The sequence below is a fragment of the Nipponia nippon genome, unplaced genomic scaffold, assembly GCF_047370975.1.
Source record: "Nipponia nippon isolate SJK-2023a ecotype South Korea unplaced genomic scaffold, ASM4737097v1 scaffold_2, whole genome shotgun sequence".
Classification (NCBI taxonomy): Eukaryota; Metazoa; Chordata; class Aves; order Pelecaniformes; family Threskiornithidae; genus Nipponia; species Nipponia nippon.
This window is the reverse complement of record NW_028262336.1, coordinates 117,814,436-117,826,984: the sequence shown is the minus strand read 5'-3', so window position 1 is coordinate 117,826,984 and position 12,549 is coordinate 117,814,436. Positions and strand designations below refer to the sequence as shown.

At 39.2% G+C, this 12,549-nt stretch overlaps 1 protein-coding gene across 4 annotated transcripts in view; it reads left to right on the top strand.

Annotated features, from left to right (window-relative positions):
* Positions 1 to 9,661: 9,661 nt before the first annotated feature.
* Positions 9,662 to 12,549, top strand: part of CNTN5 (contactin 5) — a 660,854-nt gene continuing 657,966 nt past the window's right edge. For 2 of the 4 annotated variants that reach the window (XM_087758088.1, XM_087758089.1), the window contains exons 1-2: positions 9,662 to 9,722; positions 10,870 to 10,967. The gene's annotated coding sequence lies outside the window, so the exon portion shown is untranslated. Of the gene's footprint in view, positions 9,723 to 10,791; positions 10,968 to 10,999; positions 11,097 to 12,549 lie in introns of those variants that run through there. The other 2 variants (XM_087758087.1, XM_087758090.1) reach the window with 2 other exon arrangements.

The window sequence follows — 12,549 nt, the reverse complement described above, 5'->3', positions numbered from 1 at the left end:
ATAAAAGTTTTAGGTACTTTGCAAAACCCAATGTAAATGCTTAAAATGAACCCTCTCCCCATTTGAATCACTAGTGGTATTATAGATATTCCAGACTGCATTTATTATGATTGATTTCATAATATAATCAAACTAGATTCAGCACTGCTAATTAAAAAAGAAGTAAAAGTTTTAAGTGTGACTAATTCCTCACTGTCTACCACAGGTGTGCTTTTTATTGGCACCTTAGTAATCCTGATCAATGTCATTTAATTCCTGGCATGCACACAGCAAACACAATTAGCAATGCCATACATTTCATTGCTCCTGTTACACATATGTAAATACAAATGGACAATGTGGACCCGCTGTTGGAACCACAAGCCTTCAGACACTCAGAAAGTTGTCATGAATGGACATATGGAGAAAACATGGCTTTTCTCAAAGTACAAGATATGACACAAAAAGGCATACTCTTATTAAGTACATTTAACAGTCAAGACATACACCTTTTAGTCATTGTCAGCATTGCAGAGTCATTCTAAGCGGGCAACAGCGGCTCTCACGCATCATCATGGAAATTGTCAGTAATCCCTGGAGACCATCTCTGTTATAATTGGCACTGGTGGAGGAGGAGGATGAGTCAAGTAGAAAGATGTTCCCACACCGTCCTGAGATGGCAATAGTGGCAGTTAACACTCCTTCAGACTTTCAAAACTGCTATGGAAGTCCCTGACGGGGACATAAATGCAAAGCAGCAAGATGGCATTTTTTACAGCTGCTTCTCATAGTGTCATGACATTTAAAGTGCACATTAAAATCTATCAAGTACAGTAAAAACATAATTATGCCATTTATGTAACATGCATTATGTACCTAATATGAACAGGATTATTCTATCAGTGTTTTGAATCTGTTATGCAGACAATAGGCCAGAATGCTTTGAAAAACGTTATTTCTAAGTTTATTATTCAATTAGCATGTATAATCTCCCTAAGAAAATAAAACCTTTTCAGGGGCACAAAACATTTTTACTGCACATGTAGAGTACGCAATTTAATTCTTAACAAATTGCTTCTTCTTTTAAGTTATGTTATTAGTATGCAAAAAAAATTCTTACATGTTGTCATCACTCTTTAAATTTCACTAAATGGTACTTGGCTATACATCTGCCAAAATCTCTTTCACACATAAACAGTTTTGCTTTCAGTCTGTTCAATTAAAACCAGAAATGTATTTGTCAAAACCTTAATCCTATGCTAATACAAATTCTATAGAACAGATTTTAGTTAATTTTATAGCAGTATTTCTAATCTTTCCTATGGTAAAGGTGCTTTACACTAACTGACTGATGTTTCACAACAACAACTGAAATCCTACTAAATATTTAACGCATCCTTTGCCTAATCATTCAGAAGTAGTTCAGTACAGAGTAAAAGTTATTTTCTTTTTTTTTTTTAAGTAAATCTTCTGATGTGGAACCTTAAGCTAGAGCTCTGAGGTGGATCTGTCTCCACAGTTCCTTACAGCAAGAGACACTCTCCAAAAACACCAATGAACTCTGAAGCTCAAGCTATTTTTTATTGAAACATAAACTAGAAAATATCCTTTTTAAAATAATGAAAACAGAACAAGATTAAAAAACAACAACAACAACAACAACGTCCTAATTTCCCATTATGTCCTTGCAGAGTGCTGCCTTTTCAACAACAAATCCCACATTGGCTGTAAAAGCTGGTTTCTCTGTCCCTGAGGCCCTGTTGTGAGCTTGCTCTCAGAAGCCTCTACCACACTGCAGTTTCCATGCTAGCTGTCTGTTCGTCTATCTGTCCCTCCCCATTTGACTTGGAGAGATAAATGAAACTTTCCACAATTTTCTCTCCTCCAGCAGTTTGACCACTCTGGGAGACCTGCAATTCTTCTCTTCAGAGGAGATCACCTAACTCAGCCTCTAGCCTCCAGGGACAAGCAGCAAAGCAGCTATCTATCCAGCTGGGTGGCCATTCCTGGCTAAAGGAATATGTACAGCTGTGCATGAAAAAATTAAACCGTTATCCAGCCTGTCACATCTTTTACAAAGACGACTAACATAAGACAACTTTTTAAAAGCTCTTACATCCTTTATGTTAACACTTTGAAAAGAAAACAGACAGATGCTTAATATTCACTTTCATTACTAATAATATAGCTGATAATTTTGTACAAAAAGATTTTATTATAGATGGAGCTGGTAGTGTCTTTGGAGTTATTCTTGCTTGATACTTCTCATTAGAAGATTCTGACTGAAGCTCCTTTTAACTTTGCCAAAATTTTACATTTGGATTGAAATTTTCTCCACTGGGTGTCTGTCAGGCAGATGATTTATTTTATTTTTTTTACAAATGTTTCAGCAAAAATGATTCAGCCATTTCTGAAAAAAAACTAACAGAAAAATAATCTGTTTCACTGCTGTTGAATTATAACAAATTCAGAAGCTACTCTGAGAACAGTTTAGAGCAAGAGTTTGACCTTTTAGCAGAATTTGTTTTTAAGCCAGAGGTGTGGCTGATACCATCCCAGTGATAAAACTGCATTTTATCCATGCTGGAAACCCCTGAAAAATATCCCTCCACAGTAGCTTGGAAAGTTCTAAAGGTTTGACAGATACATTCCTCACAGTTTCTGCCTTCCAACTCAGAGCTTTGACTTGTCTAAGCAATTTTCACACCTGGAGAGCGGCTGAGTATGGTCCAGACCACAATTACAAAGACCAAGGAAGACTTCCTGAATTTCAGTGCCATTTAATGTGGGCCATGGGATGTGAACCTGTGAACTAATAGATTATTTTTCTAGAGCTTTAAGGTATTTCTTTGTTGGTGCTCAAGTGACATGGAAATGTGGGAAATATGAAAAAAACCATCATAACATCTGAGGCAAGAACAAAAACCAGATGGCAAGAGACAACTGTTGAGGGAAGGAGCAGATTGGGACAAGGAACCTAAGAGAGGCAGTGTAAGAAGGTTGAAGATGGGGAAGAGACTGTAATTAATAAGCAAGGATATAGACTCTGGGAAGAGGAACATAAGGAACACAGGAATTAGAGCTGTAAATGCTACACAAGTCATAAATTGTGACCAAAAGACAAGAAGAATGTGGAAGAACAGAAAGGAGGAAACAAAGCGGGACAGGTAATAACAGAAAAGTAGGATTTGTACTGGAAATTTGGAAGAATTACAGAGACAGAGAGGACCTAACTGTGTAAGGATATAACTTAAACATTTGTAGTGACCGAGAGATTGCAACACCTTGGACATTGCTAGTCAAAACTCAGAAAGAAGGTATTAAGTCCATACCCCAAATCAAGGCCTGGAGGAGAACCCACTACTGAAGACACACTGCTGAATAAATTTAATGGAATCGTGCCTTGCTGGTGTATGATTTTACATCTCTTATTATCTGTTACTGCTTTAGTGTTAGGAGAGTTTGAGAAGAAGATTTAAAAATCTAATACATTTGCTTGAATGCCTTTATGATTCTATATGATGGGATTTCTGAGTTTTTTGTGGGGAGCGGTTGTTTCTTTTTGCAGCTGGAAGTTACACTTGAAATATGGGTTAAAACAACAGAGTTGCAATGTCAAAACATAGTAAGTAACTGTTAGCATAAAAGTTTTCTACTCTACTTCAGTCTCCTCCCCCATTTTTTCTCCAAAGTTGAATTTTTATTTGTTTGGACACATGAGAAATTCATGTTTGAGCACATGAGAATTGGAAAGAAGCCATAAGGAATTTCTGTTTCTGACTTTCTGGCAAACACACTTGTGTTTAGGAAATTGTCTTGCAGCACATAACCCTTGAAGTTCCCTTGAAATAGATCAATTCACTTCAGCAGCATGTGTAAGCATATTGTGGTAGCTGTGATCACAATACTAGTAAGACATCATCCGCTTTAAAACCCAATAGTTTTGATTGTTGCAGATGGTATCAAGACATTAACAAAGCAGGGTATGTTCCTTGGTATTGGTTATTGGTGCAGCTGTTAAGTTAATGAAGTCAGTATATATTCAGTTTTAATTGTAGACACATTTTATTTGAGCTTTCATAGAACAGCTGTGAAATAAGTGCTATAATTAATGTTCTGTGGGTTACACTGAAATCCATGTATATATTTTATAAATGATATGTTATGACCTCAGCTCAATTTATTTAGTTTTTGGTTCTTAAGATGAAAGATCATCAGATAATTGTACTTTCTTCAGAAAACATTTAAAGGTTTCAAAGTCATCTTCATTTGTGCTTTCACCTGCCAAGTCACCATCAATAAAATTTGTTATTAGATTAAATCAATTTATTTTATTAAATTAATGCCATCTTTACACACCTAGATTTATCAGGTACTCAGCATGTTTATACTGTTGCAGGCTGTTCCAGTTGTACTTGAAGAAATAGCCTCATTCTAGTTTTCTTTTATATTATTGTCATATAGGGTGTTCCAAATTTGCCATTCCTAGGAAACTGTCATATAAAGGATAAAACATCAAAGGGAAAAATCAAATATTGAATCTAATCCCCTTGGGCAGGCAGGAATGCTGATTTGTGCTATTTTAATTGCAGCTACTACAAACTCCCTCAGTTTCAGACATTCTCAGTCAAGTTCTTTCTTTTATGGGGTAACATGATGGTAGGGAATTCAACAAAGCAGAACCGTCAAATCTTCTGGGAGACTCTGAGATTAGCAGAATAATCTGAGAATAATCAGGACTTTCTCAGACTCAAGGAAATGATTTTTAGATATAAAAATCCCTCCTCCCTCCTTCTTCCCTTTTTCTGTTTTCATAATGGCATTTGGAAAAGGGGTTATTTGTTTTTTCTTGCTTTTTTGTTTTCCAATGAGAGTTCACAAATTCATTTATACACACTTCACCAAATAAGGACTTTCTAATAGTCTCACTTAAGTTTCTTGGGGATAGCTTTATCCAGTTTTACTTACGCATTACATTATTTATTGCGTTGTCTTGTACATTGCATCATATTCCAGAATTCCCCTTTTGCTTTGTGTTGCGCTGAAATGCTCAAGTGAGTATTCCAGAAGAGAATGGGGGTCTGAAAACTACAGGAACTTCGTCTTCCTAGTACTTCCTTCACAGAGTCTCAAATCTTCTGGAACAAACAATAATGGCATATACTGTGTGTTATATGAATTGCTTATGTCATAAGTTCCAGATTTTTGTTACTTTCCTCAATGAGACAATCACCTAGGACTGAAAGCTCATTATTTAAAAGTAATTAAAGGCTTAATTCACTGCTAGTGTACTTACAGGTGTATTATACACCTAAGAAGGGTTTTAGTAACAAGGACGGTTCCCACATCAAGCCTCCTCTTTTACTGTATCACTGTTGAATTTGGGGCGAGGGGAAAGCATTTGTTACTGCACACTTAGGGCCATGGGAATTCTGCTCCTCGTTTGCTTCATTAACAGGAAGACACAGGGTAATTTTTTTCTTTTGCAGCATTCTCCATCTTTGGGAGGCACCATGGTATCTTCAAATATTTTACAAAGTAGACTGCAATGCCCTGGTCTGTAAGCACAGATTTCTGAGTACCGTTGTTAGATACTTAAACTACACAGTCTGTTTTTTTCTTAAGTACCAATCAGAGTACCATCAGAGGAATCTGGAACTGTTCAACATCTTTGAAAAATTTAGGCCATTTATATTTAGGTATTGAAATACGAGTTAAGAACCTAAATTTAGTATCTACCTCTGTCTGCATTCAAAAGTCATGGACTCTGACCATTCTTTAATTGAATGGAGGGCAGTCTTTTCATCCTTGGTGCTCTTCGTTCTTTTGAGATGTGGATTAGGAAGATTCTGAGATTTATCTTTGTTACCATCCAGTTTTCTTTGCTGCTGGAACAATCATGTATAATTAAAGGTTGTTCTTCTAAAATTCTATGGTGCTCAGAGAACCTCTCATTTCCCTTTTTGTTTTTCTCTACTTTGAGGATTATGACTCACCACATCCCCTAACTAGTTCTCTGTCTGAACAGCTCATGTTACCATGGGATAGCTGCAGTGGTAAACAGATCTGTTCTTTCTCCACTCTTTACCCCTTTGTGCATTTTGCTCCCATGTGCAGCAGAAACTTTGCTCCATGTTTGTAGAAGGTAAGATCAGTCTCCAAGGGACACTAGATCCTTCCTGTGCATATGGTGAATAAGGAATGAGGAGAATTATGGTTTTGCTTTTCCCAGCATACTAACTAGTACAGTTGTATCAGCATCAAAAGAAATGCATTGTATCTCATACCAGATGTTCCAGGTATGTCTCTCACAAGGTTAGGAAAGCCAGGAGAGAATATGAATCTGCAAATCCCTTCTGATCTTTATTCTGCCTCTGAAACTACAAAACTATGTTACACCTGCACAAAGCACGCACAGAAAAGTAAGATGAACCCTTTCTGATGGTCAGTTTATCCTGCTTGTCAGTAGCCAGGAAACTGATTTTTAAGAACCTGTTCCTCTGGTTTCCTTTGGACCAGTTCCTCAAAAAGCCAGTAACACCAGTGGAGAATCAGTATATAAATGGGTTTGGTATAAGGCTAAGCTATTCACATCTGTCACTTCCCTATGGCTCTCCCAGCGGCTGTGGCTTCTGCAGAGACAAGGGGACTCTCAGCCTGTCCCCTTCTGTTAATAACTGAATACCACTGCATTGCTACTTTGCTCTTCGATGACCATTGTTTTGGTAGTAACATACTGCCTATACCTGGATATATCAAAATATGTAGTACCCAGCCTATTTTCTCTTCAGCCAGGCAGCAGTGGAAGTTTGCACCGGGGCTGTCCACCAAGGAGCAGATTGGCCTCACCATCCTTAAGGTGCCTGACTAACTGCAGTACAGTTATGTCATCCTCTCCTACCTAGACCATGGTTCAATGAAACAATACATTCAGTTTACAGGTTTCTCTTGCAGAATCAAAAAGGCCTTTGTGGCATGATATAAGGCTGTGATATGGAACATGCTTCATTCTACTGCTTCAAAAGTTTTTCAGATAGGCTAACTTTCTCACAGTCTTTACGTTGGACCAGCTGCCATCTGTCTGCACTTCTGAAAATTTAGGAGGCTCAAGTCCCCAAAGGTTGGTCTTTTTTTGTTTATTTTATGCAGCAACTTCTTCCCATTACTAATGTCTCCAGTTTGTTAATTATCTGCTATAACTGAAAGCTTGCATGGTAGGCTCTGAATCTTCTGCTCTTTGCCGAAGGCCTGAAGAATTATGTGTCACATTTACACATAATTCTGCTTATCCCACTACAAAATTTTCTTATAACTCTAATTATGCAGCCACGAGGAACTGAATGAGTCTATCCAGATGTTCTAGGGGAGGACAAAATATAGTGGTTGCCACTAAAATTATACAGTTATGTACTAGAACAGGGCCAACGCATACATTTCAAAAACTAGTATCTGTCAAATACTGTCCTCCAGGTCCCTGAAGGAACTTCTCATTATATATGGGGAGGGGAAGAGAGAGAAGGTCTCATGCTGCTCTAAAGCTACACCCCCATTGCTGTTGCAGACACAAATGTGGGGGAGAAATTTGTGCAGCCAATTATTTTCTTCAGAATTCACTCCTTATCTTTTACTTATATTTTGCAATTGGTTAAGAAAGAACAGTGAAACATCCCAATAATAATGGTATTGCTCAGATAACTCTCCATGTGGCAAAGAAAAAGAATACATAATGCTCTGCTTAAAAGAAGGAGACTGAATGAAAAGGAAAGATGTACAAAACAAATAAGAGAAGAGTTCAGAAACAACTCAGACTCTGCAGATGTGCTGCATCTGTTTGCTTGCCCACTGGGGACACTGAGATAGAAAGATTAAGGCATTTATATGGAAGTGGTTAGACAACTAGATCAGATATATAAAATGCAGCTAGGTCTTAATATAGACTTAAAGTCTATAGCAACGATAATACCATAACAAAGGGGTGAATATAATTCACTGTCTGTGTATTAAACATTGAACATATATGCCACAAACCAGCTCATGATCTTACAGTGATAGAGTGAAACCAGAACTAACCTTGCAAAGGATACACCCAATCAAATGAAATTTTAACCTGTTTAAAAGCTGTGCATCACTTCATTTTCAAAGACAAAACTGCTACTCATACATATACAGTCCATTCCTGATTATATTAAAGGAAAAGGTAAAAATATGTCCTTGTAGAAATATTGCTAATATGAAGTTGAAAAGAAGGAAGCAACACAAAAAGTTTCCATTCAAAATAAATGTATGCCTTGACAAGAACTCTAAGTGAGCAAAAAGCAAAAAACAACGTAGCCCAATGGGTATAGCATGTGTGCCTTATAGTAGTCTTTAAAAATAAACCTGATCTATAAACTTCACAAGGGAAGATAAAGGCTATAAAGTCCAGTCTTTATGACTTAAAAAAAAAAAAATCTGTATTTCTTTTAATTCCATCTCTACCTGTAAAAACAAGTAACCAACGAAAGTCACCTCTGCACAAGTAATTCCTCACTATTGTCATAAATAACTGCAGTATGTAAAAAAATACATTTATTAGCAAAAATGCTTCTGGCTTTAACATTCACTTTGGAAATATTGAGAAATGGAGCCTCATAAGTTATTCATAAGATCAGAATTAATGCAGTCACTATTCCTGGCTTCTGATTAAATGCTGTCTTGTAACCTAGTAACACTGGAAATAATGACCAGATGATAATTTTCTGCGAATTGAGTCAATGAAGAGAAGCTTTGATATGTCAAGTTGCAACATTACTTGCCCAACAGAAATATGCCTAGAGACCCATCCACAGTTGTGGAGACAATTTTCTTCTGTGTTTTTATGGGATAGTGTATGCAGACAAAGTCCATTTCTAATGATGGGTTCATTCTCACTCTTTCACTATGATAGTTAAGACAGTGGTAGATGGTGATGAAGAAACAGAAATTTACAGTCTTAGAATAATGAAAAAAGGAATTGAAAGGGGGGGGGGGGTTCAGCTCACCCTCACTGATATTAGTGGACAGAATTCATTCAACTTAATGTTGAGCTGTAAATCCTCTGACAGACTTGCATATAGTACACAAGACCACAAAAGTGTATAAAACTGTGTCACTTATCACTGATAACTTATCTTGCTAAAGGTTTCAATATAGAAGACAAGCAAAAGACACAGAGAAAAAACTCATATTAGTACTGCCAAGATTTAAGACTAGAGTTGTGTAAGAACCCCCAGCAAATTCCAAAATTAAACAATTCCTCTTCCCCATGAATCTAAACCAAACAAAGGCCAATTTCTAAAAATTAATCAGAAAATACCTGGGATAGGAAAAAATAATAAATACAAATAGAAAGACAAATTAGTAAAGAAAAATGCACACACACATATATTTGTACACCACACAGGTTCAGAAAGCATAAACCACTGAAATGGAGTCACTGAAGCAGAAAAAAATCTCAGAATAGGAACTAGGCAACAGTTACTCAGTTAATGCAGAAGTTAAAAAAAGAGACCTAATTACTTGTGGAGGGGAAAAAAAAAAAAAAGCAAGGAAAGAAAAGTATAGAAGGGCAGAGAAGTATTAAATGTTAAGGGAGAAAGTTGTCGCAAGGAAAAAAAAAAAAAAAAAGAAAGAAAAATAAAGAAAAGAAGGATTAAAATCAGCCTGGATCCTGAGGGTAGCCATTAAAAGCACAGAGTGGGAGCGCACGCTACATACACGGATGAGTACGAAGCGGCCGAGGAACACGAAAAAGGAGAATTTGAATGAGCGGCGCGGCAGCCCTGCCCCGGGCTCCGCACCCGCGCCACCTGCGCGGGGCCAGGCGCGCAGCGGCCGCGGGGGCGGTGCTGCGGAGGGGCGTGGCTGCGCGGCCCGCGCAGTGCCTGCGCGGAGGCAGGGATGGGGGGGGAAGGAGGGCGCAGCAGCGCGGAGCGCAGCGCCGGGGAGGGGGCGAGGGCGAGGCGGGGCGCTGCGATCTGTTGGAGCGGTCTGCAATTAAAAGCGGATGGGTGATGATGAGGAAGGGAATAAGGAGGGAAGGGGCTGCCGGAGCCGCGGCGCTACAGCTGCCGGCCCCGGGCTGGCTGCCCCTGGTGTTTTTCCAGTTACAGCAGCCGTGCTATAAAGGCGGAGATTGCGCGGGTGCGGTGCGGTGCGGTGACGGCAGCAGCCGCGGCGGCTCCCGGCGCCCGGCTGCAGGGCGCGGAGGGGAGGGAGGGTCATCACCGCTGGAGGAGAATAAAATACATTTAAGAAAAAAAAAAATCTTAAAAAAAAAAAAATCTACCTGAAAGGGGGGTGGGGAAAGGGAGGATGGGGGCAGAAAGTGGTTTCTGGGAAAAGCTGGTGGCTTGGGTTAGAGAGGAGTAGCAGATCAGGGGAGAGCGCTCGCCAACTCGCCCTCTTGCCTTCACGCTCCGGGGCAGAGTGGAGAAGAGGAGAAAATCAGGGAGGAAGGCGGCGAGGAGCAGCAGCAGCAGGAGGAGGAGGAAAGGAGGGGTGTCCTTGTGCGCTTAGGGGTAGGGGCGAGCCGCGGGCGGCAGTGTGAGATGGCACACACATAAGCACACGTAGACATCATATATACATACACACACGTCCAGCCAGGGGCGGGCAGAGCCTCCACCACCCCCCCGGGACCAGCCGGGGGAGGTGCCTCGGTCCCCCCGCCGGGGAGGGGGCACGGCGGGGCCGGGAGGGGCTCGTGGGAGCTGCCGGCGCGGATGCCTTCACCTGGGTCTCTTCATCAGTGAGCGAGGCGAGGAGGAGAGGCGGTCGGGTCTGGAGAACTACCTCTGGATGGTTTAAAAAAAAAAAAAAAAAAAAAAAAAAGGGAAAAAACCCAACTCTGCAATCCTCTGCTCCCCACAGGCTCAGCACCATAAGGGACTGCTATATTTGAGGCTGTCAGGAGGATGGGAGAGAGAGACTGAGAGTCAGGGCGAGAGAGAGACGGTGCCACAGCAGCGGTAAGTGTCTTTGCCGTTCCCCCAGCCAGGCACTGATTTCCCTGGTTAGACTTTGGAGTGTGTGCAGATTATTTGTTGTAATATCCATCGCGGCATCTCTGTGAGCAGTCTGCTGTGAAGCCAGCAATGGTGAGAGATCCCATTTTTGGGCTCCTACTGCAGGTTTATGTGTTTTGCTTTTTGTTTTGAATCTTATGTTGAAATTGTTGTCATAATTGAGCAGAAAAGTTGAAGCAGAAATTACTGTGATCTACTGTATGCTTCCTGTCATTTAACTAGCTAGCAAACTATTGCAGTGAATGAGCTGGGAAGAGACATGTGAGGCTTTTAGAACAAATACATACTCCAGAGAAAGAATGCTTATTTTAATGTGTTAATTTTTTTATTTTTGGGAGAGCTACCATGCTAATGCTTGAGTGGGAAACGGAAGATAACCTAGCGTATTGAGTTTATAGTGATGCACTAAAAGTTGTGTTGTTATGAAGTTCAGAATGGTACTTGGCTTTGGGATAAACAGTTATCTCCTGAATTAGAAAAATACGGTGCCTGGACTGTTCTCCTTTGCTGACAGGAGAGGAGATGGAATTACATAAAGATGCACTGATTTTTCCTCTCTGATGCGAGGACAGAGGATAAGACTATGTGGAATGTCTATGAGCTGGTTAGAAGATGAACGGAGAGTTATTTCTGCAACACAGAGCATGAAACTGTGTTTTTAAGATTCTTATCTCAGAAAAAAAAAATCGGCATCCATTACTGTATCTGTACTTCAGATGTTTAGGTTCATTCCTGTTGAGCACAGAAACTTCAAAAAACAGAAGTTACACAAGATAGTGTAATGTGACTACTGAGGACTAAAGTTTTCTGTGTGTTGCAATATTTCAGAAATTTAACATAATGTTTTTGAAAAGTTTGTTCTTTTTTTTTTATTTAAAAATTAATACTTTCCTTGACTGACACATTTTCAGTAATGTTTTTTAATGAAGGACCTGATGCCAAATTTTTCTAAGGAGTTACAGCATTCCCTTAGTCTTCAGTGAGCTTTGCATGAGACCCTAAAGTTTGAAACTACAAATAAATTACATGCTCACTGTTAGCCAAAAGCTAAGGGGGATTCCTGATAATTAAAATTTGGATTACATATTCCAATTAATAAAAGTGCAATTAATTCTTGCTGAGGTAGAGTAGAACTCCTTCAGAAGTACGTTATGGAAATCAATATTAATGCAAGATCAGTTCATTGTGATTAATATCATTACAGTGGATATCAAAAGAATTAGCAATAATTGGGTAATTACTTTAAAGTGCTATAAAAATATCTATTAGAATTTGTAAAAATATATTTTCATAAATTGTCTTTACTGTAGCATTTATCTGCAAACTTTCAAGTTAAAAAAAAAAAAAATCAAACAAAACCCCAAAACCCTTTCAATATGTATCTTGTCGGGAGGGAAGACGCTTGTTTACTAGTGAGGTATACTAAAAGGAAGATGGAAAACTGAGATGTGAACTGTAGTAACTGAGGAATATTTCATGTACAGTGGCCCTCTGTGGCAATATACTTTTAACTATGTGAATGATG